A 27,736-nucleotide genomic window follows, 5' to 3' on the forward strand; every position below is an offset into this window, starting at 1 on the left:
TTTCATGGTCATCAGATATGACCTATTTGAACATTCAGAGGCTCTGTAGTGATCATGGAAACACCGTCATCTTCTACCACATTGATTCACCAGTAAAACCAATGGAGTTGGATCAATGATAGTGGATGGAGACACTTGGATTATGTTCAGTTATTGATATTGTTGCTGAAAAAATCATTTTTTTCTTCAGTTTTCTCTCTTTCTGATATAACCCTCAACTTTAATCCGAGCTTTTACAAACATCTACAATATCAGTGAATTAAATAGAGGAAAATACATGATTTTCACTTTAAAAAATGCAAAATACAGAGGGTAATATGATAACAAATGGACATAAAGCACTTAAGAAAGGTTAAATTTAGAGAAAAATTTATCAGGGAACTGCCACAAAAGTAGCACTGGGTCTTTATGGTTTAAAGTTATGGTTATCTGTCAAATGTAGTACGTTGTTTGAGTTGTAATTAGACCAGCCCTTCAATCAAGGTGTTGGATTTTGACTGACTTCTAGCCCTCTTTGTTATAGCCTGAGGACCTTGACTATACGACTGCACAACAGACTGAACACTATTGCTCTTTTTTTCAGCATTACCATACTACGCTACTGTGCCAAGCATGTGACATGGTCAAGGGTACAACAGCTGTATTTATTGTGTCGGTGGCAGTGCCAGTAGCATTTGTCCAGTTTCCAGTGTTCACCCTGTGCTATATGTCCTCACCAGCTTCACTCGTCTTCAACTCATTTCAACAAAAATACCTATTTTCTTATTTCCAAGGCTAGAAGATGGCCTGGAAAGATAGATGTTGGCCAGGAATTTTTTTGTGTTAGTGTTCATCTCATAGTTGTAACACAAGGCCCACTTGTCCTTGACTGCTTGTTACAAATAACCCACATAATTCCCACAGGCTCAGAGATAATTCACTGATAATTTAAGGCACTGGTACTGTGTTGCATTTTCCTCTCACACACAAAAAAATCAGCACATTCCTTTGTTGTTCTCTCATTGTTTCCCCGCTGCTCCTGAGCTGACACTAACCTAGTAAAGCGTCTCCTTTGTTCTGGGTAACGGGAGACTGTTGCTGAAGTGTACACAGAGGTTAGTGTGACTGAGCCCTTTTGTGGCGTGGTAGCACCTTGCGCTTTAGACGTCGTTTAGCTCCTCTTTCACTGCAGACTTGTATTATCTGCTGATTTAAGGAAGTGCTGCTGAATCAGGTCAAGGAGGTGCTGGCAATTGTCAGCAAGGTAAAAAGGGCCTTAAGCACTTACGCTGCCTGGCAAGCTTTAAAAAAAATTAAATTTGCTCTGACACTAAAGCCGTTTTCATACCAATAATCAGACATTGTGTGAGTGAAGCAATGAATATTCTCTCACAATGCAATTTTCTAGGACCTACAGTATGGTGGAGTATTTTCGTACTGGGGCACCATAAAGAGATTAATTTTGTGGTAGTCTTCCCACTAGGGAGTCAATGTAATCCTACAGAGCATTAGAGAAAAAAGGAGACAAGAAGGAGGAGGAATGGACAAGAAAGAAGCGGAGAGATGAGGATGGTTTGTGAAAGGGAAAAGAAGGGAGAGGAAAGGGGAGAGAGTAGGAGACACGGGGGGAGAGGAGTAATCACGTGTGTCCGGCGGAGGTCACCACTGGTCTGCAGGTTCTAATTATGTGCTAATAGCCACTGAGGAGGTCATTTGGAGCCATTAGCCAGCGCCTGTAGGTAGTTAACGGCCCACAGCATAACCCGGCCTCCTAATGTCCCTGCGAGGCCGTTAGCGCTCTGTCACCAGCCAGCTAGCTGCCTCGTTACTGCGATTAGAAACCAATTGATAGGTAATAGTAAAATATGATGGCACACTATTCAGGAAATATGGACTCTGGTGGAAAGGTGAGGGGACAGGAGACAGCGAGTAGTGGTGCACGAGAGCGCCTACTACACCTCCAGGGGGGAAAGGAGACGTGGCTCTACAGCTAAGAGTGCAAACTGACTGATAGACTGGTGAAGAAGTGAGACAAGTCAGGGAGGGATGCTTGGATTCCCTTTGAATGACCCGTAGGTGGGTTGAACGCTTGTTGTACGGGTATTTGTAAAATACGCCACTTTATAGTCAGGGAGTTCTTGTAATCATGCCATGACATATCTAAGTGATTCCAAGTGATCAGGACATACACTACAAACAAAAAGTTAAGGATATTTTTAATTTTTGTGCTATTTTTTTCAATTGAGATTCTTGCACAGCACTTTTTACTTTTTTGCGTGTGAATTGAAACACATTTTTTAATGACCAGACATAGTTTTATTTACAAATGGCAGAAATAACAAAAAAAAGACAAAAAAAAAAAAAGAAATATCCTTAACTTTTTGTTTGTAGTGTAGAAACTGGACTTGCTTGAGGTTCTTGATGACATATTGTATTAAAAATATCTCCAGGCCTGGTATTTCTGAAGACGTACCAGACATATAGAATCTATTTGGATAAGAATCAGAATGTCCTCAATCTGTTGTGCAGTTCTGTAGATTTACTGTTTTGGCTTCTTTTGTAATTAGCAGCTCTGTTTAAGAAAATAAACCTTCAACAATATGAGTCCTAGGCGGTGTTATAGATTACTGGCAATAGCTGGACTACTTTTTAAGAACAGCAACACTTTCATGTACTGTAGGTAAACACATGCACCAATATCCGTGATGGTTTTGTTTTCCTTAGTCATGGATAAAAGAGAAATCAAGGCAGTATCAAAACAAGGATATTCTAGACCTACTATGCAGAGCATTGTTCCTAATCAATTAGAGTCAGATGTTTTCATTTAGATATATTTTATTTCTGCTCTGGGCAGACGTTGATTCATATGATTTAAATTAAAATCACACTGGTTATCAGTCAAAGGCAGTATACTTCCTGCTCCTCCACATTCATCAAGCCCGGACAAGTTTGATCTTGAGTATACGCTCCGTCCTGGCGAATAAAGAAATACAGCGCTCCCTGAAGAATCACACATTTGTCTGTGATGAAATCTCCAAGCTTGGCTCTAAATATTTGCCTGCGCTGTATTTGTGCGAGCGTTTCATTAACGATCGGAGCTGACAAACATGCACACTCATTGACCCCGACCATCGGGGAGAGCCTGAGACAGTAGTGTGTATTTGTTGAAACGTAAATGCTTCACATGAGGGATTGATGTCACCAATAGCGGAGGCGATTGCTATGGAAATGAATCTGGTGTGGTAAAGGTTTTCCATTGCCCGCGCTCCTGGCTCTTATTTGAGGCCCTGTCAGAACTTGAAAGTGTAATTGATACAAATTCTAAAGTTTAATTTTTAAAGTTTACAGTCACGGAGGGTTCAGAGCTTCAGATTGTTTAAAATTGCGCTCACTCCCTTTTCATTAAAGCAGGATAGTCTGAAAACATTTGTTCATCAAAGGGTTGCAACAAATTAGACTTTGAGAAACTCAATTTGAAGTAAAGAAAAGCATTTCTTTTCCTCTGGGGGAAGCCAAAGTCTTGACTGTGTTTGTATTTGAATATAAACTGGGCACAATATCTGGGTTTAAAGATGCATGCAGTCAGACACAAACATACATACACACAGGGAGATTCTGTGCATATGGCAAGTGTAGTGTGCGTCTCCAGCTACATAATTTGGTAGATTCCCTCTAAAGCAGCACAGACAACAGCAGGAAAACCTTGCTATCATGTTGCAACCATGCTCTTAGATTGTTTTGTCTATCCGCTAATAGTCGAAATTAGCAATAAGGCCTCTGGAGACGGTGAGGGACAGGCGGGCATGTGTGAATCTGGGACTGGTAAAGAGAAAGACAGTCAGAGAAACAGAGAGAGAGAGGGAGAGAGATGGCCAGAGCAGTGGAATAACATCTTAATCTATCTGAGAAGTGAACAGTGGCCGGTCTGTTTTTGGAGCACGCTGTCTTGGACGACTCCCAAGCAGAGGGGCAGGGAGCAGAGCCATCTTCAGCTGCTAGTCACTAACATGGCAGTAATAAGGCAGTGATGACCCTCCCAGGACTGCCGGCCAACGTTCCCTCTGCCTCCTATCCCTTCAGCACAAACACATACACAAACACAAAACATGCACTTGAACAGACATGGATCTGCAGAACCCAAATTTCTCTCTCTTGATATATTGACTCCCTGCCTGCCTACCAATTCCATTCATTTGAATGGAATTTAATAACATACTGAAGTGCACAGCAAGGCAATCATGAGGTTAAAACATAGGCCACTACTACTGTGTCTTTGTTCAGCGCTATATCAATGTGAATCTAAAAGCACATGAAAAAAAATCTGACATTAATTTAGTCTCAATCAATAACAATAACAAAATAGCACAAGACTACTCATCATAGTTATAAACCATTTATGCAAATGAGAAGTAAAACAGTATTCTATGCCAGGGAGATCTGAATGCGATGTTCCTGCACCTGTTGCAGTAACTTTCCTCTATTCAGCGTCTATCACTCACGCACAGTGCTCTATAAAATAAAAAATTCATAGAGTTAAATGCGCCTTCTCGCAATTAGGTTTCATGTAGCAGCCTAAAGGACTTCGATTTAGACTTAGATCAAGTTTTATTAACATGTTAAATAGCAGATAAAACTGCACACCTGCCTGCAAACACAAACAAATACAATTAATTCATTTAAACGGTACAAAACTGATGCTAAAATAGAATTTATTTCTCCTAATTCAACATAAAGGTGTGTTCAGTCTCTTGTCACTGATCATTACAAGGCAGTAACGACCACTAATATCATAAAAATCAATTATATTTCCCAAAAATGCCTGTAGATTTGCTCCTTATCACCTCTTAAGCCCCATGTAGTTGCACGTCTGAAATAATTTTTACACCACTCATGATGCAATGAATCTCAGCCATTGAGATCAGTGTCAGTCTGTGCAACACGGCTGGTAAACACTTTTGCGTGGCTACTTACACATATGCGGTGGTGTGCCTGTGAGAATACAACCCTCATGCTAGGTATTGTTAGAAATTGCATGCTTAAGTCCATATGGCAACTTCCTTTTGACCTGCTTTCCCATCCAGATGCATTGTCAGGGCTGTCAGCCGATAAAGAATCACTTGACTGCTATAACAAGTTCAAAAGGAGCTGAGGACGCGCTGTTGATCCATGGAGAATCGGCAAAAGGAACACCCTACTGCTTGCTGCTATCACTCCCATAGAGATAGCCATATTATTGATGGGGAATGGTTATGCTAATTTCTTTAGGAGGAATTTTTTTTTTTTTTTTTTTTTTTTTTTTGGAAAATGCTCAAAAAAAGGAGGGGGGGTGGGTGAAAAAAAAGAATTTCTTACGCATCAAACTGAATTCCATATAACCATTTAAAGGAGCAGCATGAGAATCTGATTTTCATAGTGCATAATGAATGTGGAGTATCTTCTAAAGAGGAAGATATGTTTTCTCTGGGAAGGGTAAGAAAGCTGCTATTTAGGCTATCTATTAACGTCTCATGCAGAACACACACACAAACAAACAACTGACTAAAAATGTGGAGAAAAAAAAGTAGACTTAAGAGTAAAACACAAAAACAATAAAAGCATCTTAACATCCCTGAATATGTCACTACATGGATGAGAGGAGGTGAGAAAAGATGCACGTGGTGAGAAAAAAAAAAAAAAGTTGAACAAACTGGCTGCGGTAAATTCTTAAATGTGATTAAAATGTTAATAATTCTAACATGCTGTAAGGTGAGGATTATTTTCCCCCACAGATGGAGTGTCATGTGCTCTCTGTCAGAGTGACCATTTACATGTGTGTATCCCCTCCTCTCTCCTCCTCACTGACACATGCAGCATGGCACAAGTGGCGTGGAGAGGGGAGAGGATGAGGAAGGAGGGGGGGGGAGAGGAGGGAGGAGGAGGAGGAGGAGGAGGGTAGTGGGTGTTATGAATATGACCCCGATATTCCATTGTGGGCCCATGTCCGGTTCTGGGGGCATTTGATAGCATCTCTGTGAGTGGCATTAATGCGTCTCTCGGTTCGACATTTTGAATAATCGGAGCTGTTTGCCGTCATCCTACCACTAGCTGTCAGCAGCACCGTTTTGCCCTCTGTCTGTTTGTCTGTGTCTGTCTGTCTGTCTGTCTTATCCTACTCCTCTACTTGTGCTCTTACATTATAGAAAACAAGCTGCCCGTGCAAGAGAGCACTTGATACTTTTTTATTATTACCAAACCGTTCCCATAATTACCCATAATCATTATATAATCCTATAACAAAGCCTCTATTGAAGCCCTGTCTTTTGTCAACGCTGGGACACTGAATCTATAATTGCATTATTCAGTCTCTTCCACCCCCCTATAGAAGCATAATATATCAAACCATCCTACGAGGAACGTTTTAGTTGCAAGAAAAGTCCGGCCTATGCAGACGTCTTTTTTGTCGCGTGTTTTTTTACGCTTCGCAAAAAAAGTTGTGCCAACTTCAAGTTCAGAGCTCCTGCTGGAAATATCCACAAAACCAAAACCAATTTCCCCCCGCGTTGCCTCTTTTTACAAGAGTGGGCGCTTTCAAAATTCTTCAGAGAGGTGTGTAGAAATGCGTTCAGTCACAAATTGGACTTGTCGCATTATTGATATATAATATTTCTAAATAACTATATTCATTCTCTAATGCGCTCCTAGGCTGTAGAATAAATCGTCCATACATAGTGAAAAAAAAGGCAAAAGCGAGTCCCCAAGGAGCGGTTTTGCGTTTGTATGCATGGGGATTGGCAACACAACGGGGCTTATTTACATTAAATTACGCCACAAGGTTACAGTGCAGATAGATGAGCGTCATTTTTATCACTCATTACTTCTCTTAAGCGGTGATGACGCTCAGGACGCACAGGAGGCACCACTCATTTATCCTGGAGTTTTTTTTTTTAAAGGCGAGGAGAAGAGGAAAAAGACTCGAAACAGTTCACTTAAAAGGTAAGGAATTCTACTTTTTGGAGTAATTTTGTGACCTGGGTGTCTTTACACCGAGGGAGAGTTATCCAAGCCAATTTTTTTTTTTTTTTCTTAACGCACGGTGTCTAAGCGGCGAAGGCTGGTTGGTGTGAATGGTTTATGTACAAGGGGGGAAGATCAGGGCAGATTTTTTTGAATAAAAGAGTGTTTGTGGGCACTTCAAGGTCAGAAACAAACTAAGGTGGTCAGGAATCGTCTCTTTTCTCGTGTCACGGCACCGGGGGAAATGTAACGACAAGGAGATTATTGCTTTAAACGAGGCTGTGTTCACCGCTGGGCTCATCAGCTGCTTTTTTACCCCCGTCAAAACGGCGAATACCGCAAGACCCGGGCTGTATCAAAGCAGTCGGCTTTCGCTTTTCCACAATGGAGTGCCTTTTAACGGTACAATGCATTTCACCTACCAGATAGGGGGAGTCCAAGCTGAAAGATGAAGGGAATATGCTGATGCCTGGCGATCGGCATCAATGCAAACGTTTACCTATAGCAGACAGCGACAGAGAGGGACAGAAAAGCAAGAAGAGACAAGTAATAAAGCCGTGTGTTTTTTTCCAATTGAAACTCAGGATGCGCGGCGGGGAGCAGTTGTAGGGACAGGATCGAGGAGTGGACAGTCTTTAACAGGTCCGAAGCGCACTTTCTACACCCCCGTCATCCGACAAGAATATGATCCTGTCAAATCATATGGACATGCCTCATTATTCAATGAACACTATCTCTCACAACGCATCGTTTACGCGCAGGAGTTACCCGGCGCTTCGCCAAATTTAAAAGGTAAGAAGAAGTGTTGGAGCTTATAGTACACGAGTGGGGTTTTACTGGGGCTTTGGAGTGTATACACGCCGTGGGAAGTCAGTTTTGGTGAGGACTGGGTTGTTTGTGCGGGAGCATCGCAGCGGGGGCTCCTGATGTCTCCCCAATCATGATTAGAAAATAACAGTGCAATTATCCGTAGCGTGTGACGATCGTAAAAAAACGGCGACAAAATAGCAGCTGGGAGCAAGACCTGGACTGCCGATGCTCGACACCTTGCAGCCCCCAAAGCGTCTAGAAACATATTTTAATTTGAGTAGAAAAAATGATTTATGGCACGTTTTGTTTACCGTTGCATGTTTGACTGTGTGCGTAAAAGGCGTTCGGGGCGCACGGCTTTTCAACACTGCGTATCCAGATCTGCGATGTAGTAGTGTGTGTGAGACTTTTTTTCCAAAAGTACCGCCGTTGTTCCCGTTAAGAGTTGCACGGAAAACTTTCTACCGACACTAGTACCCAAGAGTGAAGGAGCAGAATGTGGAGGAGAAGGAGCGATTAAAGTTTACCGGTGCGTTTGCCACCATGTGTCAAAACTTGTGAGATGGAAGAAGAGCCGGTGAGACCTGCCATTTTGTGCAGTGATCGACCTCTCTTATGAATAAGCAGCCCCTGCATTATGCTTTGAGGAGACGTTATGATGACATTCAGAGGAAGAAGGGGTAAATGTCATATGTGGAGACTAACGCATATACAGCAGCGCACAATTTGACATTTTTGGGAAGCGGTGCCACTTTGGTTGAGGGAAATGTGAGTTGTTTTTGAAGAGAAGAGAGGACGAAAGTTAGAGGGATTCGGCAAAAAGGCTACGGGAGGATGATAGGCATCCGTTATTGTGGAAATATAAAATGACGGAGCCCATAAGCCAATAATATTTTCCGCGGAACTAAAGAGGTCGGGGTGTGTGACATATCATTGCAATCGTCCTTTAGAAGTTTTCGCGTTGTCTACTTTTAATTAACATGAGCTGTAATTTTGTTTTTTTGTTTTTTGTTTTTTTTTAGGAAATCCTACAGATCCAGCAGGTTGAGCGCGTATAGTGCGCACAAAACCTCTAAGCGGTTGCCGAATTCCCAAATCAAGGCTCTCATGTCCGAATTTGTGCTTATATGATAGGCAATATTGAATTATCAGTAATATGCGGCACCAGGGATGAGCCTTGTAATCCCATTTAAAGCCTGTGTCTCACCGTGCGTCTTGGGTGGGGAGAAACCTTTCTTGGAAGTCGAGTTGACCCCTGAGTGATCTGACCTGGGTTACACAGCCACTTATAGCAGCTACCAGCACTGCACAAAAGCTGAGAAGACACATGTCATCCTTCTTAAAATACTCAACAATGTCCATCACATTGTTTCCCACTGTTTCTTCAACCTTCCCTAAAGTTGACTTGGGCCAAAAAAAAAAAAAAAAAAAAAATCTCTTCCTCAGATTCATTGTGCAAGGAAAAGAGATAAATAGATGTACTGTGTGAGTTGAGATGCTGTCATTGTTTAATGGTATGCACAGGGCGGATATTATGTCTGAAATAGTGTCTGGGCGTAAACCCTTTTTGTCAGCTCCTTTCATTCCCTTATTGGAGATGAAATAGCAATAGATAAGTGTCCCCGCTCCTCTGACAGCTCAGTCTGCCACACAGACCTGTTTGCCCTTTCCTGCACTGTTACAAGTTGAAATGTTGTCATTCTTTTTCATTGATAATATTTACGAAGGAGGACAATGTTTAAGAAAAGGCCTTGTTCTGTAGATTGACCGGTTAGAGGAGTCGTGCAGTGAATTTTGCATCGAGGCCTCAGAGTTTGTTTTAGCACTTAATTCAATATTCATCAGGCCTCCTTCTGATTTTTGCATTCTCCAAGACAGGTTACATTTAATATTATATGCCACTTTCTAATTAATTACACAAGTTTATTATCTGTGTTGTTGGGATTGCTAATAATTATTTTACTAAATTTGCAGACATTAGTTGTCATTAATAATGCCAGCTGACAAAAGATAAATTCTAAACATTAATGGATAGGTGGGGAATTTATTTTAGAGTCAGTGTGAGATTTATTATTGCACTGAACCCACACACCATACAAGTGTTTTTGTTTTTTATATTTTCTGATGCTTTAACTTTGTGACTGATGGAGCTCAAAATCTCCACTGTTCTCAGGAGCTGGTCTGTTGCAGTCACCATCGATCCTGTATTAGCTGCTTTTCCACCTGTGCCCGTGTCAGTGTTGCTTGCGAAGGGGGCCACGGCCCGTGACTGACTGCGGCGATACACATCTCTCAGCTGAAAATGACAGAGAAGGGAGTGATGAGAGAGACAGGGAGGGAGAGAAAGAGATGGGGAGAGAGAGAGAGAAGAGGGGAGAGTGAGCATGGCATGCAAAGGATGGCATCAAATGAGTCCTCTTTTCACCAGGCTGTCAGTCAGTCAGTCAGCCACTCGGTTCACCGTGCAGTAGACCCACTCGACTGAAGCCGCGGCGTTGTCAGTTCGACACACGGTGAATTATTTGGTACGTTGACATGTACACAATTTGATTTTTTTTTAAAGAGTGGAAACATAGTTTTAAAAAAATCACGCACACTCACAAATGTGCAAATTCAAGGCAGCACGTGAGCTAACAAAGACGTCCCAGTACCATCTCAAAAACACTCAAACCCACAGTGAAAATGGTCGCACAAATTACATAATCTAGCAGCAAAGAAATGCATGTGTATAATCAATTGGACAACACATAATTCAAGTTATTCTTCCATAGTCAGTGTGATGTATGCATCTGCAACATTGTACAGTCCACAGTCAGACAGGCAGCCTCACTGTGGCTAGCTGATCCCCTTCTCATGTAATTATAGGGGAGAGGGCTCCAGCTGTACAGGCAGCGAGGCCAGTGTTCCCAGTCCACTGGGACCAGGGCGGTGGTGGGCAGGCCAGATCAGGCCAGCTCTGCTCATCGTCCAGCCATTAATTGATATGTGCAGTCAGTGTGAAAGCACCCCTCCCCCCCTCTGTTACCTACTGGGTGATAGTGAAAGCTCTGGATAGTGACTGTGTCATTTCTTCATTTCCATTCTGTTCTGTCTTCTTCAGTCAGGCAACAGGGCAAGGCTGCATGTATTCCAGCATGTCTGCGTATATGTGTGTGTGTGTCCCACAGGGGCGCGGGGGTGTTGAAGGGGCTGTAACACACAGGCGTTAGTCTGGGCTGAGCCTTGTAGCTCCGTGACCTTGATCTCTAGAGTTCAAGCCGGAGAGGGAAAGATGCTGGCGAGCAGGGCTTGCAGTCGCCGTGTGAGGCTAATATGACAAGCGCACACACAATCGAAACCATCGAATCAAATTTGTGATGTGAACTCAGGAAGAGATTGCCCTGACCACAAAACATCACACGCTAGATTACACACATTAGACAGAAATCTCAAAGAATGAGATTTTTATCACATTTGTTTGAATTTCTGTCATCTAAAATGTAAGATGAGATTTTTTTTTCCCTGACTCCATCTCTGTTTTGGCTACTACCACCCACAGGGTGTGATGTCGAACTTTTATAAGGAACAGCAATTATGATTTATGCAGCTGTGGTGATAAATTGAAGGGGACATGGATGACCTTAAAGTTTTATGAAGTTAGTGCCACTGACCTTTGCTCATGATTAGGCTTTTTTAAGATCTGATTTTGAAAAATTAATCTGTATACGGATGGATATAATTTCACCATCCCTCAGCGAATGCCGTCTACCTATCACGTCCCATTAATTCTTATTTAACTGTAAATATAATGCATTTCCTTACTTAGGAATTACGACCACAGTAAAGCAAAAGTAAAGCTGACTGTATTGGAGATGTGTGTAAAACAAAGTGCTTTACCTCTGACTCAGTTATTGAATAATATAAAAAGCAGTAGGGAAATACAGAAGATGCCATTAGCAGAAATGATATACTATCAATTAAAATCTTGCTCTGTGAATGATCGCGTTATTGAATCATTGTTTAAATGAGAGTTTATTGTACAGTTTTCTCTGCACAGCTGAATGTCTCAGTCTGTACTGTAGGTTGTGTGACTGTGTATGTTCTTTGCCCTGCGAGCATGATAAGGAGGGGTGCAGTAGTTGTGGGGTGGATGGGTTGATGGAGAGGAGGTGGAGGTAGGGGGGTGGGGGGGGGGGGGTAATCACGGACGTCAGTTTGATCTAAGAATAAAGAGTGTGGGCAGACGAGGCGCTGACGGATAGGCTTGACTTAGTCCTCTCATGCCGGGGTGCCATCATAAGGAGCGTCTGCCTGTCTGGGCAGCCAGGGAGATGGGGGTTAGGAGTTGAAGGGTGAGGTACGGTGGAAGGGTGGGGGGGGTGGGGTTAGGTATGGATGGTGAGCGAGGCAAACAAGAAGAAGAAGAAGTGGGTATGCAAGTGATCACAAGGAGGGTCGTGTTATATTTGACATCTTTTCTTTCTTTACAATGTCTGTTGAGTTAAATGAGCCTGAGAATGTGGCATGCATGCAGGTGGGTGCATGTGGGAGTATGACAGTACATGAACCTGCAAACTGTTTGTGTGCGTTTGTGTGTGTGTGTTTTCAGGGCAAGTTTCACTGCTCAGCCTTGAGAAAGTCCACGATCCAAACGATGCACTAGCTTCCCTCTGTCTGTGTAATCACTTGGTGCTCACATAACACCAACAAGGAATGTGTCTTGGAGAAAAAAAAAAGAAAAAGTAAAACATCTTATCCCCCATAACCCGTGATATTCCCCCTTTGTTTGCCCCGGCTTCCCTGCTGAGTCCTCTGGCATTAAGGCTTTATTGAGTTTGGCTTTAGTTTAGAATTTTTTTCCTCAAAGTTCGTTAGCATTTCGGATTTAGGGATGCATCGTGCGATGTCAGGACCGCTTCCATTTTTGATGTGTCGAAACGGAGCGGCGTTTTCAGCCGTGTCATTTCCGGAGACAACAGCTTAACACAAACAGGCAAGCACACATCAATCAGAGGTCCTGAAGCAGAGAATTGTTACTGCTTAGCATTCAGCCGCGCTCAGCTAAGACAGTGGTAAATACCTCCAGCGTTGATGAGATGGAAGGTTATGTGTGTGTGTGTGTGTGTGGCAGGTTATGTCTATTACCCACTTCACATACCATCACTGAGTGGATCGCACATGTCATGTCTGCTCTTTAGCTTCTCTACCTCTTGTATATGACCTCTGTAAACTTCCCAGACCTCTGCTAATGAGCACAATGAAGAAACACAAGATGGAGGGAGAGAAAAAAAGAGGAAAGAGGCGAGGAAAAGAGGGAAAAGAGGGGAGGGTGTGAGGATGCTGGAGAGAACTCCTGCACCTTTAATTATGATCAAGAGGTTTTCACCAAAGGACGGAGGCGTTGCAGTTCTGTTGCGCTCGTAAATCTGGCCCCGGATGCCGTATATTGTGTCGAACGATTACTGTACACCATTATAGTGCATATTCAACTGCCTCTCCAGCACCTGATTTGCATAATTGGATCTTTAATGAAACTTGCCTTGTGGAACAAAAAATACAAAAAGAGAGATGAAAAAAGTGGTTTGGCATGAGGGGGGAGAAAGAGAGAGAAAATAACACGATATAGATGAATGCCCCCTCAAATATTTGTTGGACTCTTTGTTTTAAAGAGTTTTAAAGGGGTTTGAGGAAAGGAAGGGTATTGAAGAAGATGCAGGAAAAAAAAAAAAAAAAGAGGAAAAAGTGACCTGCTCTGGCCCAGGCGCTCGCACATCAGCGGCAGTGCTACAAATAGGATGAGAAGTGACTGTGAAAGCTGTACATTCCCCGCCAGGTCTCGCGGGTTAAGACTACAATAGCGGGATATTCTCTAGCCCGGGGGGGATTTCAGCTCCTCTTCTGTCGACACTCATTGCACCGACTTGTTACTCAGGGAAGATGGCTCTTTTGTAGAAGAGCCGATTCCTCACTCGCCTGGTGGAATTCCACCGTCGCAAATATTTTGACAATGCTTAATCAGGAGCTGCCGTTTTTTACTCTCCCTTTTTTTCCTCTTCGGGGTTGCTTAGAGCATGCCGTTCTTACCTACAAATGCTCGTGAGTGTTTCTATGAATAGACAGTCAGTGCATTTAAATAAAAAATTGCATGATTTACAGCATTTTTCTACACTTTTTCTCATCTGTGCCTCTATGTGTGTGTGCCTAAAAGTTGCCATTCTGTTTCACTGCCACTTGTTTGTGGCTGCGGCAGGGCATTCGTCTAATTGCTTAATTAAATTCCAACATGTCCTGCTTCCCTCGGCCTTCGGGAGGTGAAGGTTAAAATCCTCCTTAGTGCCACTTTCACGCCAACGTGAAGGCCATGTATAATAGCAGGTTATTTGTCCTGTCTTGCTAAAAGATCTATTGCTTAAAAATGACAGTGAGAGACAGGGAAAAAAAAAACTACATTTTTAATCAACGTATCATGAGAGAGACTATTAGGTAGCACTCTTGCTGCTGCTGTGAGTGCTCCTCCATTGAAAAGTGGGACAGCCAGTTGTTAATCGAGTGCTAATGTTAAAAAACAACCAAACACTGATGGTGCGTTAAAGCTTTTGTGCGCGCTGAGCTGCCTGTGAGCAGCGGTTTCTCTCTCCCTCTCACTCTCTCTGTGTATGTGTATGCGTTTCCACTCCACATCCGTGGGAGTGGATCATGTGTCAAAGCGGTTTACAGGTGGCCTGCAGGGCAGCAGCTCTACAGAGAGGTGGAGAGAAGGCAGGCAAGGTTCAAGTACCTCAGAGGCTCTGACGGCGCTGAACTGAGCAATCCCAGCATCTGAGAGGACCCTTCAAAAGCCTCCTTATCGCTCTCCTTCCTCCACCATTTCACTCTTTTCCATCTTCTGTCCCTCCACCACTGCCTCTGTCAGTTCTTCATCCTCTCTCCCACTCTCATCTCTCACTCCTGTCCATCATCTCTTCTTTTATACCACCTCGCTCCAGTAACGCTTTTGTTTCGTGACTGGGTTTGTTGCTGAAAAACGTAAGAAGTTACTTGTTCGTTATTTTCTACAACCTGAGAACATTGATTCATGACTTTAAATGATAATGCCCGTTCTTTTAAGACATCATGAATCTAGTAATTGACTACTTTTGCATGCACACTCATGTCAAACTTTTATCCCAAATATGATGATGCTTCAGATGTTATATGGACCAGATAGGCAGGATATTTTGTTTGGGCATTCCAACGTAAACCTATTCCAAATGTAGAATTTTCTAATTAAGACATATGGGATATGCTGACAGTATTTGTGTTTTAGGACAAATCTTTGGGCATGTTTACAGTATTGTAAGACTATGTCAAGATGATTCAGTTGAGGCATTTATCGCGGTTTGCCATCTTCACTCTTTGCCCTTGGATACAAATGAACCGGCCAATTGTTTGCTAACCACGTGACCATTAGAATAGCCCACATTTTGGGTCGGAAGGAGAAACGCACATACTTCTGAACATTATGAATGACTTGGGTATCAACAGGTTTTTAGTGTGATCAAATATCGCAATCCCTACCTTTTCAAGAAAGTGGTTAAAGGAATAGAAGAGGGAGGCTGTGTTCGCCACCAGAGGAAAACTTTTTTACTTTCGCGCGGCTGCATGTACGTGGGATTTTTGACTTTTTGCAGCATTTTGTCACAAGTGGAAAAAATTAATATAGTAATTTTTCTTACATATAAGAAATATATAAGTAAATTAATACAATTTAAAGCTGAATAAATAGCCCACATTGTGAATTCCCTGTCAAGTAGGTTCGCTAGGTGGCTGAAAATATACTTATTTTAAGGTTTTCTCTTCGTGTTTTACTTTTTAGTTAAAGTCCAAAACTCTCACCTGTAGCTCCAAATGGTCAGCTTTCTGTCCGACAATGATCTGAATGGAATCACAAAGACATTTTTTAATGAGACGTGGTGAACTAACTTCACATAAACACATATAACAAAGTGGATGCTGATCCTGGTCTTGCATTTAAACTGTTCTAAGATATGCAAAACAGTTGTATGGACTTGACAGTGGAGACTTTTAGCATTCTGTGATTGTTTTGAGTGGTGTTCAGAAGTGTTTATATCCACACACACATAAGTCATTTGATCAAATTCATAAATAGTCAGTGACTACCAGCAATTGGCAGCCAGAAAACATTCCTATTAAGCATAAAGTACCACATGCATGGAACGGTAGATACAGTGAGAAAGGAGATAAATACACAGTCGGCGGAGTGATGACAGGACAGAACGGGAGAAAAGCAGCGAGCAGAAGGAGAGAGAGGGGGGAGAGACAGCGAGACAGAGAGGAGGGATGATGTACTTAACGGTATCTGTAGGCTTCCTTCTGAACAAGCTGCTGCCACAGATCCTGGGAGCCTGCGTTGATAAATTCGGTTTGATAAAAGTCACTGAAATGCCGGCCTGTCTGCACACCTCTATTAAGCGCTGGTACATTTGTCACAGCCAGTGGAAGTCAACCAAAGGGTTTTAATGTCACATCAGGCTGAATTAAAGACTCAATCGAAAGCCCTGAAAGGTTTAGGTTTTTATTCCATGTGACAGTAGTGGTGCTACAGCTGAGGCTGGCGCTAAAGATTATTGGGCTCCAGTTGATCAAGGCAGTCATTTTACATTTTTTTTTATTTGGCTATTGGGAATTTTGTGATTATTTGTTGCTCATTTTAGCCTGGATGCTCATTTTGTATCTGATGACTTTGAGTGAGGGAGGGGTGGGAGTCACGGTTGTGTATGTGTATATGTGTGTGTGTGGGATACAGGCGTAAAGGGGTGGGGGTGTCGGGGGTTGAGCTCGTCTCCTGTCTGGAATTATTTTTTCTAATTCCTTTTTTTTAATCAAGAGACATTAGATCTATGCTGCATTAATCATCGTGCCTCCTTAATATAGCAAACTGAGGGAGTGTTTAAAAAAAGGCTGCATTTTAAAAACACAACTTTCCCCCTGAGAAGCCCCTTAATACCACATTACTGTTCTACATTTATGCAAAAGTAAATAAGTAAGCCCAAAAGGCAAATGAGCATTCCAGGCGTTTAAACACACAGCCTTCTGTAAATGCCTGGTGCAACTACGACCACATCTCCGTACGGGTGGAGACTGTGCTTCTTTTTTTTTTGCGTGTGTTTTTCTTTTTTTTTTTTTTTTTTTTTTTTTTTTTTTTTTTCTTAAGGGTAAATATATTTGTTTTTTCCTCTTGCCCTCTTATTTGCAGGACATGCCATATACAAACAAGCTTTTTATGCTTTTTTATTTTGTGGAACATCATTACCGTCACACAGCGAAAGGGATTCTGTTAAATATCAGGAGAATATTAAACTCACTTACTGTTTCTGCACCTAAATAACCCTCAGCTGGTAATGAATGCACTTATGATGAAATGTGAACTAAATGAAATTCATCCAAAATATTTGATCTTTTTTTTTTCTCCTTATTGCCTTTTCTTTTTCTGTCCACACAGACACACACACACATACACACATACACACACACACACACACACACACACACATGTTCACACAAACAATCAGTGGATCCCACCTGGTGTTTTATTTAATTAGGTAAAATACACTTTACATGTGTGAAGGCGCTTGCGATGTCTATGTTTGTGTAAGTGCATTTCGCTCGCCAAGAGCTGTCAGTCTTTCATGAACTACTTTAAAAAGTGTTGTTCAAGGTGGGAGCTAAATACTATTTATCTATTATTCATCTGCGTTATTACCGGGGTTGAATTTAAAAAGCGAGCTCTCCGACGTGGGAGAATTCCCCCGACGCCTGGCTCTCTCCTTTAATACTTCTTTTTAAGTCATAAGATGCGCTCCCACCCCTGCTGAATAAGAAACCTTTAACAGATCTCCCGCAATTTCCGACAATTTTATTTTCAAACCGCCCACCTTATCATCTTCTCTCCCTCTCTCACTCTCGATCTCTCCAGCCCCCCCACCATCTTCTGCCCCCCCCTCCCCCTCATCTTCCTCTTCCTCTTTTGTTTTCATCTGTGTCTTTTTTGTTATTATTATTATTCTTGATCGTGAGCTGCAGTTGTTTTCTTCGCCTCAGAACTGCATTTCATCTCTTTTGTTGTGTCGTTCACACCAATCGTAGTAATGGGGAGAGAGTTAAGTGGAAGTGCTGGGGCCCGGGCCCTTGTTCAGCTTGTCTGTCGGCTGCTTTGGTAAACAGGACTGTCAGATCTGCACAGACAGACAGAGACCGAGGGAAAGAGAGAGAGAAAGAGGGAGAGAGAGGGAGGGAGAAAAAGAATGAGAAGGAGAAAGAGAGAGAGAGAGAGAGAGAGGAGGGATAAACACTTGAAGCGTTTGCATCCATGGTGTGGTTGATGACACTGATAGGCTCGAAGGGTGGGAGTGAATTCACACTTCAAGTCTGCTCAGCCGTTCACAATGTGTGTCCCAAAAACTGGGGGGTCACTTATCAAACAGATCTGCTATTTGTAACCTTCTGTCACACTGTGGCACCCATCAAAGAACGAAAAGGAAAAGTACATGGAAGACTCATACTTTCTCTCTCAGCATGAACTTTGCAGCGCATGTTAGTAACTCAGTGTTTGAACTAAATCTATGGCAGAAACATGACTTTGATAAACCCATAAAGACCCAAACATACATCGGCAATGAAAAGCATCTACTGATCTAAAATGTTAAATACCCATTGACCGACTAATCCGGTCAAAACATATAAATAATTGGTGTAAAATGCAGTTTGTCATCTTTTCCTGGTCATCATATATGACCCATTTGTACGTTCAGAGGCTCAGTAGTGAACGTGGAAACACTATCATCTTCTACAACATTGATTCACCAGCAAAACCCATGGAGTTGGATCAATGACAGTGGATGGAGACACGTGGTTTATGTTCAGTTAATGACATATTTTACAGAAAAGTCAGTTTTTCTTCAGTTTTCTCTGTTTTTGATATAATAACCCTCAACTTTAATCTGAGCTTTTATGGACATTTACGTGATCAGTGAATTAATTTGAAGTGGTTATTGCCACAGTACTCTGGGACTACTTTTTCATTTGCCTATTACCACAGAGCCAATCAGTGCCGTTGTTATATCCTGTGTAGACTGGCAACCTGTCACCTATCACCCTGCTGCCACAGTACTGTGGCAAATAGCACTGCACATGCCATGTGCTTATCCGGTTACAGGAAAAGGCTAGGGTACCAGTTACCGGAAGCTGGTTTGAGTGCTCATTCACACTTTCAGTTTCAGCACACAGGCAAACAATGTGAAACATGGTGACTGTTTTGCCATATATGAGAAATTTGTCCGGGTTTTTGAAGACTATAAATCAGTCACTGGGCCAGCGTTCAGAGTACAGAATTCGGATAATTTGATTGGCTTGGTGGCAATAGACAAACCAATATTTTGTGCCACAGTACTGTGGCAGTAGCCATTGTCAAAGTAAATATAGAAAGGTAGATGATTTTCACTTAAAAATGCAAAATACAGACCATAATATTAGAATAAATGGTGATAAATTACTTAAGAAATATTAAGAATAGAGATAAAAATTCATTGGGAACTGTCACAAAAGTAGCACTGGGTTTTTATGGGTTAAAACGGAAGACAACATTTGACATTTTGTGTCATAGCATTTAGGTTTGTCTGTTTCTAATATTATCTGCTTCAAACTTTTACATGTAGAATATCAAGACTGGCAGAAGACCTAAAATACAATCAAGTAGAAATGCTCGTTATGTAACCAATGACCTAACATAAAGTTCTCCGCTGTGAATGGCAAAATTCTTCTTTGCATCCATATATCATAATTTGCACTAGGTTTATTAAAAAGTTCAGTATGGCATAGCAAGTCAGCCGTGCTGCCAGTCCGACTTAAGTCCCAGCAACTAAAGATTCACCTCCCTAAAATCAATTTTCACCCTTATTTTATTAGTGGGCTGGTACTTGAGAAATGACAAGAAATGGGAGAGAGAGATGAGTCATGACCTGCATCAGTGATCACTAGATGGACTAAAACGAAGTCAGAGCCAAGAAAAAGTTATTTTTATGTATGTGACATTATCCCAGTGTGGTGTCTATAGTCGAGCGGGACAGTCTGGAAGAGATAGAGAGATTTTAGTTCATTTTGAGGGAACTTTGACTTGATCTCCAAATCAAGTGACTATAAATAACCTGTACAGCATCTCTGGTTCTGTCATGGAAGCCCCCCCTCCTTCATATTCCCCATACAAACACCCCATCTCAGCCCACCCACCGACAGGACAATCTCATGGCAGAGCTGCTTCGGATTAGGGATCGGAGAGGTTTCTTCCACAAATCTGAACTAGAGGTAGAGTTTATTTCTCTCTTTCCCTTGCAGCCTCCCTCTCCCTGATTGCCGATCAGCCCCCGAGGGCTTTGAGGCGCTCTCCTGCTAGATCCCTGTGATTAGAGTAAATGGCCTCCCTCCTCCCCTGCTCACCGGAGATCGGTTTTTTGGAGTTTGGTTTGCATGGGTGGAAGTGAGGTGGACTTGAAGGGAAGGGAGAGGTGAACAGCGCAGAAGAATGCTGAGGGTGAGGAGAGCAGATGTGGAAAAACCAGGGAGGGCAGGCAGAGAGAGAGTAAAAGTAAGGAAAGGGAGGGGGGCGTAACTGAGGTGTCTGATGGCTGGTCAGTGCGGGCGCCCATGGGTGACAGGTCCAGATTAGGGTCTCCAAAAATGAGGAAAAAAAGACATTCCCTCACCCTCCTGGTGGTAATTTAAGATAACAATTTTGGGGGGTTTTAGGAGCTCTCCAGAGACTCTCATTTAGTATTATAAATGGGGTGTCTAAGTACAGTACAGAAACAAAAGGTGAAGTTTATTATGGGCTTTCCAATGAAACTCCGAAATGTGGCCAAGTTGCTCCAACAAAGAGGCATCATTTTTTACTTTCTCCCAAAAAAACTTGACGGTATTATTGTACTTTGGGGAATTTATTCAAGCCGGTTTATTACTGAGAAGGAGGTAGTGTACTCAGCTGAGCGGAGGTGTGTCTCTGTGTGTGTTTTCTGATATGTGACCTGTAATGGAAACCCTGAGGTTCGGAATTGTCTGTGTGTGTGTGTGTGTGCATGTGTGTGTTGTGAGTGTGAGTGTGAGTGCACCTACAGTAGTACCTGTCATGTGTATTTCTGTGTGTGTGTGATACTGCTGGGGGGGCTATTTGATCCAACCGTGGCTCATGTTCGCGCAGAGCCCGGCGGAGAGCGGCGGAGGTCAGTCTCCTCCTCAACTCCCCTTTTTCATCCAATTTCTGTGGCTGCGGGCAGCCGCTCGCCGCGCTTTTGTTGCCAGAGGTAATCTGTGAAGTGATCTTAATTATGGAGGTTCGGCCTGTTTTCCCTCTTCCCCTCCCTGCACCCCCTTCTCCCTCTCTCTCCTTTCATTCTTCCCCTCTCTCCCTCTCTGTCTCTCTCTTCCTCTCTGTACACGCTTTTAATCAAACAGCGTAGTTAGCTGGTAATGAGGGCGAAGGGAGAAGCACGTGCGCTTCTGCTTACACATGCTGCGAGGCTTCGAGGAGGAGGAGAAGGAGGAGGATGAAGAGACAGGGAGGAAGGATGTGAAGGGTGGAAAGACAAACAATTATACACTTTCCATGACAGGTTTGTCAAGAAAATTATACAGTGGACCAAAATTTGGAATTTATTTTGAATTCAGCCACCCCCAAGAGTGAGTGGTATGAAAAGTAGGGTTAACTTCTAATGACAATATCAGTACTATTAACTTAAAATAAAATTAGGGACATATGATGGAAGTATCAATATATTTTTACAGCGTTGTTTTTAGGACAGTAAAAAATGTCAAACAATAGTAGCTCATCAGAACTGTAGGACTTGATTCTGAAAACAGAGTAACGCTTATTATCCAGACTTAAAAAAGACAAAGTGTTGCATTAGTTTTCTGGTTTGTTCTGTCATATGCAGGAAATATATAGAGATAATTCCACTGCCTGTCTTCTTTTTACAGGACCTGAATTTGTAAAAAAAAAACTATATGAGAATAATAATAATAACAATAAAGAAAAAAAAAAGTTTTGGCATATCATTGAGAAGCTGTAAGACTCTAAAGGAAGGAGAGGGGATGGAGTGAAGTAGAGATGGGTGGAGGGGAGGAGGGGTGGGGTGGGGTGGGGGGGCTTTAGGGTAGGGTGGGGGTTAGGGAGAGAGAGGGAGTTAGATGGGATCCATTACACATAAACAGCCTAGGCATTGATGAGATGATCCGACGAGGATTAGGCCGACAATCCTGATGGACACTGAAAAGGTGACCACACGGGGAGGGGCGTGTGTGTCTATACACACATGTGGTGTGTGCAAGTGTCCGTGTGTGTGTGTGGCTTTTGGCATAATAGCATATGGCCTCATTATGATACACCCCCTCCACACACACGCATGCACACACACACACACAGACCACCACCTCCTCCTCCTTCTCCTAGAGCTGCCACCGCTGCCGCCACTTTTTAAGGTCACGCTGGGAGCCATTTCCAGGTCACAGCCGGGCCAAAGGGCAGCGGCTGGGGCGTGAATGTCAATCAAGTCAGAACTGTGTCGCTTTGAGGCGTTCGTGTCGGATTCGAGTGTGAAAATTTTTAGATGTGACTCAGCTGGTCTCTGCTGAGTTCCTCGCCTGTTGCTTCATCAAGCATGCACTGGAATTTAAGGGCAAAAAAAGGCAGTTTCCTGCATGAGTGACAGCTACAACTTATACTGAAGTAGAAGCTGAATATAAATTAAACATTTCTGGCATGCTTTTAGGCAAAATATGCAATTTGAATATTCCACCTTGTGCTATTTACTCACCTTTTTTTCACATTTAAAAACTTAGCAACTCACTGCAAAACTAGTTGCACTACCAGATATCTTGTAATAGCCATAATTTTTTTTATGATCTGATCAAATCTACATCAGATTTTTTTTTTTCTTTTTGGACTGAGTTTTAGAATGATACACAGTAGTTATGAAAAGTAGGAGAGGAAAGTGTAAAGAAAAGTAGTCAGATGGATGAGTGGATGGTAGTTTGCAAGTTGTGTATATGTGTGTATGTGTGTTACAGTGAGGCAACTAATTCCTTCAGGGTCAAGGGGAAGGGCCGGGGTTAAATGGTGTGACGGAGAGGTCAATGGCGATTAGCTACCATCTGACTTTATGGCTGACTTCTGTGGGGGATCACAGACAGCGACAAAAAGAAGGAGAAGAAGAAGGGAGGGAGAGAGGGAGGAAACTTGAATTTGGGTTGCCAGTTTGTGGAAATCATTGTGTTGAACTATCTCCATAACCCCCCATCCCTTCACACTCATTCACCCTCCTCTCCCCATGTCCTTATATTATTAAAGGTTGCCTCCGTGCTTAAGTAAGGCAAAGGCAGATGGCCCTTTTCATAAATCATGCTTATAAGATGATTATAGGCGTCACCGCCCACCATTCTGCCCTTCTCTTACAGAACAGTAGCACTTACAGTTTTCCTTTAAGGCCTGCTAATCTGGCTGTACTTTAAAAACATAAATCCACTCTGATTATTTTATCGAACGGGGTGAAAGGAAAGAGTTTGAACCCCTATGAGCACGCAAAAGAAGGTGACATGTCGAGAAAAGGAAAATGCAAAGATAAGATGGCATCCCTTCCCCTGCCAGTGCCGCCTTCTCTCTCTCCTCCAGACTCTGAGCGTTACCCCCCACTTGTTATGTTCCCGAGCTTGGCGCAAAGTTGCTCAGAACAGGATGTTAAATATATAGCACAGGGAGGGAGAAGGAGAGGAAGAGAGCGAGGAAAAGGAGTAAAGGAGGGGTGTGTGTATGTGTGTTGGATTATGTCTGTGCCGTTGCACTATTCCTTGATGTATGCACCATGTCAGGCAGTCATTGTCTCCTGGGTAAAGAATGATAGTTCAAATACCTAGCATCTCTCCCCTGGTGCTCCAAATGCTCGCCTTTGAAGTTTTTATAATCCATCTGTCATCTGCGAGCAGGGAGGGCACATGTTCTGTACCACTCAATTACCAAATTCTCTTTTTGCCAGCTACAATGAGACAGGAAGCAAATAATATGGGCGACCCCGAAAGAGAGAGAAGGGGAGAAAGGAGGGAGGCAGGGGGAGTAGTAGAAAGAGAGAAAGAGAAAGAGGGAGGAATTGCTTGAAATCCTGCGTTCCTGGCTTTCTCACGCACTTGATTGTGTCCCCATCACTGCCTCTCATAACAGGAGAACAAAGCCTGTTTGTTGTGGGGTGGAATGCCTAAAATGCTTCCTACTGTTACAATTATGAAGAATTTGATTGAATGTGTATTGTTTCAAGGGCTTGGTGATTTTGATCATTTTTTATAAGTGCCTTAGATTGTTATTCTGCTTCCCTACTAGCAATAATACCAGTCACCTAATCAGATTCCATTGATATAAACGTTTCATTTGTTATAAGGGGTGGTAGATGTTCTGAATGGCTAGTGTGAGGAAAAAGAAATGTGTGTTTTGATTATACATTATTCATCACTGATGCTTAAAGATGCATTCTGAATGGCTTTTTGTCAGCGGCTTGGTGGAGAATCTAATGAAGTTTGCTGCAGTTCTTGGTGTTAAATCATCTTAATTGGTGAACACTTTGTGTGCGTCGCTTTAAAGCTTTACTGAGGCGACCAAGAAAAAACTTCAGATAACCGTCTGAAAAATAACACAGCAGGCAGTTGCAAATTACGGCGCAGAACATATTTCATTACATACGCCACAGGCCTCTTTTAAAGGCGTCTACCATTTAATTCTTTTCATATTTACCCTCAATACAAACAATTAAAAGCCTCAGATCTCTGTGTCTGTATCTCCTCGTTTACAACGAAAAAAAAAAATTCCCCCAGCCCCCATCCGAAAGCATCCTCACTGGAAGAAGATGAAAGATTGTTTTGAGAAACTCGAAAGGAAATTTGACATTCTTTGGTTGCCTCTGAAACTTCAATATTCGCCGTAATTGTTTCATACACGCTATATATCTTCTTTGGGGGGAATGGGGGAGATGAAGAACACGTCGGCTTCTTTCTTCCTGAATAAAAGGCAGCAGAACCCATCTGGTTGGGTGATCCACGGCTGGCCCTCTCGCGCTCATCGCTGAAATAATACTCCCTCTAATGACTCCCACATATTCTGAATCTCCCTTTGAAATTGGTCTTGGCAGATTATTTGCAGGTACTTGAGTTGCATCTGTTTGCAATTTTGCAAATGTGGAAGACTTTAATGCCGGCAGGGGCGGGTAGCAGGGAAGAGGCTATTTTAATCCCGGGGATAACACCGGCTGTCAGTGTGTGAATGGGCCACGGGCAGCGGCCTGCACCTTCACCCAAACTCTGACTTCGCCTTTACGCCGGTCATGATATGTTGCTCTTACTGACGCTACATTTTCCCTTATCTGTAATATATAGGACTCACTCGTATGGGTGAATGACTGGTTTTGGAGCCTTTTTGGAGGTTTGTGATCAAATCCCACTGAACTGAAAGCAGGTCATACTACATGCTCACTCATCCGCAGCTAAGAATAGGGGAATATTCTAATAAGAGTGTGAATAAATCGTATCTGATGACTCATACTTCATGTGCACACTTTGTCATTTACTACTGTGTGTGCGGTACAGATAGTAGGACTCCGAAACCCCTAGATGACCAGGTATTTGTATTGTCCACCATAAAGTGCAGTGATCAGCAAAGCTAAACCAAAGCTGAAATGATTGTGACTTCAGTCCTTATTATTTCTACCATGTGGTGAGCAGCTGACCAGCTTAAGCCTCCCCCCTTTTTTCACCCCAGCCCTTTCCTCCCTCCCCTTTTAAAAACTGTAATAAGGTGCCCTATTGTCCTATGGCATGGTGTACCGGGGCCACAGTCGAGCCCACCCGGCTGACTGTAATTGCATAGGTGGTTACAATTACATTAATTACATATTTCATCAACACTGTTTATCCAGCCGCACGATAAATGAAGAAGCCGAACTTTTAACTCTGTCCTTTGTTTTTGCATTTCTTATCCCCTCCGCCCCCTTCTCACCCTTAACCCCCCCTTCTCTTCTTTGCCTGTTTTTTTTTTTTGTGGTTGTTTTATTAGGAGCGAGGGGAGGGGAGGTGCCAGAGGAGGAATTATGCTGAAAGTGTATGCCTTGCAACTTTTCCCCTCCCTGTTGGAAATGTTTATTTGAACAGTAAGCTCATGATTTGAATATTTGTAATCCATGCTTAAATTTACAGGCCAGATGAACTTTTTGGCACAGAATGGCAACCATAAGTAGGATTTTCAGAAAAGCTTTACAAAATTTTAAGCCATGTGCAAGGCTTATATAATTTAGAAGGGGGGAAATGCACAAATAAAACAGCCTCTGTCTTATTTACTTTACACGCTTAGAAAAAAACTGCATCATATGGCGCCTGACATATATGTGCATTAGTTTTGTCCTTCTGTCCACACTTTTAGAAAACAGAATCTAAAGCTAACAAGCAGTTGTCTATGAATACTTGAAGAAATTAAAAAAAAAAAAAAAATTGCCCCAGAGGCTGAGGCGCTTGAGTCGCTCTCCTGTGTTAGATGTAAATGAGTGTACTCCATATTGACTTGTGCTGGCGGGGATGCCACCCATCTTGTAGGCTGGGTGGTGGGTGGGTCAACCCGGCGAGTGGCAGAGAGTGATAGAGAGAGGGACAGGGGAGAGAGAGAGAGGTCGCTGAGGCGAGCAGAAAAGGAAAAGGAAAGCTTTCTTAAATGATGCTAATCAGTCCGGAGGGGCCTGGCCCTCTCTCCCTCATCAGCCTGCTGCAATTCAGATGTGCAGAGAACCTGGAATTAAATGTGTCACTGTGTGCGTGTGCGCTCTCGAGTGTCTACATACGTATGTGTGCGTCCGCCTGTGTTTGCATTGCATCCACTTGTGTGTGTGTGAGTGTGTGCATGTGGGGTGTTTAGGGGTTAAGTAGAACCAAATTAGTCGATGGGAGAACTAACAGCAGCGGTAGCTTTCTGTGTGGCTACTTCTTGGTGAATGTCAAGATGATTTAGCTGCTCTTCTGCTCGCCGTCTGTCTCTGAGCACTGGCCCTCCAATCACCGCTCCGGGCTGTCTGTTTTGTGGCCCTCCGTGCAACAAATGAATATTAAATCTGCACTGGGCGAATTCACGCACTGGGAAGAAGTTGCTGTCTGATGGAGCTCGGAAATATCTGCAATGTAACTTCGGTAAACTGGAAGTGGACGAGGTGAAGAATGTTGATTTGGAATTTCATTGGAGATTTGGTTGCAAAACAACAACTTTCATATTTGGGGGAAAAGAATTTAATTTTTTTTTTCTACAAGAAAATGTAGAATGCAAGCAGCTGTAAAGGATTTGAACTTGATAAAATGTCTAAAAATGTCACAATTATGAAATAAATTAGAACAGGAGACAGGCAGTCATGACAGTTTCGACACATTTTGTTCAATACAGAGATCTGATATCCATCCTTAGTGTTGATGAGTGTGCACCATACACTTTTGTGTTCCCTGTGTGAGTTTACAAAGGTGTCTGCCTTGTCTTTCTTGCCAGCAAGGGTGCGTGTGTGTATTCTTGCTAACATATTGTGTGTGAGTGTGTTTGTGTGTGTTGGGGAAGGGTGTGGGTGTAGTGAGGGGGTGCGAGTGTGCGCACAGGGACGCCAGTTGGGCTAACAGCTGAATCATGGCTCAGCCGCTGCCCCTCGTAGTCCTTGGCAGTTAGCGGTGTGAAAAAGCCTTCTCTTTGAGGGCATTATATAGATTAATGTGCTGTGCCTCGGGCAGAGACACACACATACACACCTCGCCAGGGAGGGATCCTGACTGTGTGTGTACAGAAGAGAATCAGAGGACTACAGCAGTGTAGGATTGTTGAGGTTTTAAATGTGTGTGCGTTTGTGTGTGTGGTTGTGAGAAGGGACAGTTT

The 27,736-nt window shown here is 42.8% G+C and overlaps 1 protein-coding gene across 4 annotated transcripts in view; it reads left to right on the forward strand.

Moving 5' to 3' along the window:
- The first annotated feature begins 6,349 nt into the window (after positions 1–6,349).
- znf536 (zinc finger protein 536) overlaps positions 6,350–27,736 on the forward strand; it is a 241,578-nt gene continuing 220,191 nt past the window's right edge. For 2 of the 4 annotated variants that reach the window (XR_003934724.1, XM_030128170.1), the window contains exon 1: positions 6,350–6,951. The gene's annotated coding sequence lies outside the window, so the exon portion shown is untranslated. Of the gene's footprint in view, positions 6,952–7,094; positions 7,765–27,736 lie in introns of those variants that run through there. The other 2 variants (XM_030128222.1, XM_030128179.1) reach the window with 2 other exon arrangements.

This window comes from Sphaeramia orbicularis, chromosome 3 (assembly GCF_902148855.1).
Source record: "Sphaeramia orbicularis chromosome 3, fSphaOr1.1, whole genome shotgun sequence".
Lineage (NCBI taxonomy): Eukaryota > Metazoa > Chordata > Actinopteri > Kurtiformes > Apogonidae > Sphaeramia > Sphaeramia orbicularis.